The 1,610-nt window shown below is 35.9% G+C and overlaps 1 pseudogene; it reads left to right on the forward strand.

Annotated features, from left to right (window-relative positions):
• Nucleotides 1-289: 289 nt before the first annotated feature.
• On the forward strand, nucleotides 290-1,357 carry LOC121146552 (annotated as a pseudogene).
• Nucleotides 1,358-1,610: the final 253 nt, after the last annotated feature.

Here is a 1,610-nt window from a genome sequence, read left to right on the forward strand (position 1 = left end):
TGATTATAGTCATTGGCATTCTAAAAATTATACCTTATCCAAATATGTTTATTCTAACAAATTGTTACTTATTTCTTGCAGCTTGTGGTGATAAATGTGTTATGCTTTCAAGTGCAGTGGTCTCTGTCACTCCTCAATCCTATCCTTATGAAGGATAACATAAAAATACAAAAATTAATGCATATGTCTGTCAGCTGGAACCATTTTGTGTACAAATTAGGCAGATCAGCTGCAAATAATAGTTTGAACATCCCCCTATTAATGCTATTAATAGTCCTATGGTAATACATCAACATGCTATCTAAATACCTGTATATGTATAAATATGTGTGTATATTTGCTATGTGCAAATGAGGAAATAAACATTAAGATTTGACTTGTTTGTACAAAGCAAACTAAGTGGGGTTTGAGACTGTAGATTATACCCTAGATGCTTCTGATGTTTATTGTCTTGTAGAGTCTGAACATCCAAAAATATTTTTTGAGAAACTTTTTACTGCATCCACTGCGAGAATGAAGACCATTCTTGGCAATCAGACTGTGGACATTCCAGAAAATGTCGACATCAGTCTGAAGGGGCGCACAGTGATTGTGCAGGGCCCAGAGGAATCCTGTGAAGGAATTTCAATCACATCTATGTGGAACTCAGCCTCTTGGGAAAGAGGAGTTGACCAGTGTTGGGGGAAATCGCAAGGAACTGGCCACTGTTCACACCTCCTGTAGTCACATCCAGAATATGATCAAGGGAGTTACACTGGGTTTCCAGTATAACATGAGGTCAGTGTGTGCTCACTTGCCTATCAATGTGATAATTCAGGAGAACGCATCTCTGGTACAAATCCGGAACTTCTTGGGTGAAAAGTACATCCGTAGGATTTGGATGAGGCAAAGTGTTTCTTGTTAAGTGTCTCAAGCCCAAGAAAGATCAATTAGTCCTTGGAGGCAATGGTATTGAACTTGTTTCAAATTCAACTGTTTTGATTCAGCAGCAACCACAGTTAAAAATAAGGATATCAGGAAAATTTTGGATGTTATCTATGTCTCTGAAAAAGGAACAGTTCAGCAGGCTGTTGAGTAAGATCTAAAATTGTCCAGCTGTTGAAATAAGGACCCTACATTGTTTCTTGTGTTATTTTATGAATGCAACAGAAGATCTGTTGATTTGATGCTTTAAAAAACATAATAGTGATGAACTTCTATTCATTTAATTCTGAAATTTGTTATATCTGAGCATAATGACAAGGTGAAAGATACCAGCTAATGGATCCAAAATATGCTTAAAATGCATGAATGTAAGGTCTTAGCTATGTTTAGGAAAATTAACATAGACACGGGAGACTGAGCAGCTTTTACTTAAGAAAGCTGTGTCTTTTGTAAAATATTTATTGAATGTATTGTTAAATGAACAACACTGCTGGAGACTGAGTAAATTATGAAAGGAATGATTGGGGATGATGAGAACAATACAGTTTTATATAAATACTAAACCAGTTGTGATACAGTTCATCAACTGTATTTGCTGTAAGTCAAAATCTTACCCAGAAGCTGGGAGGGTCTAAATATATAGTTATTGTACTGTAGAAGCTACGATGTAAAGGAAGACAAATTTT

The sequence above is a fragment of the Ochotona curzoniae genome, unplaced genomic scaffold (genome assembly GCF_017591425.1).
Source record: "Ochotona curzoniae isolate NIBS_2020 unplaced genomic scaffold, NIBS_Ocur_1.0 scaffold_4505, whole genome shotgun sequence".
In the NCBI taxonomy this organism is placed as follows: Eukaryota; Metazoa; Chordata; class Mammalia; order Lagomorpha; family Ochotonidae; genus Ochotona; species Ochotona curzoniae.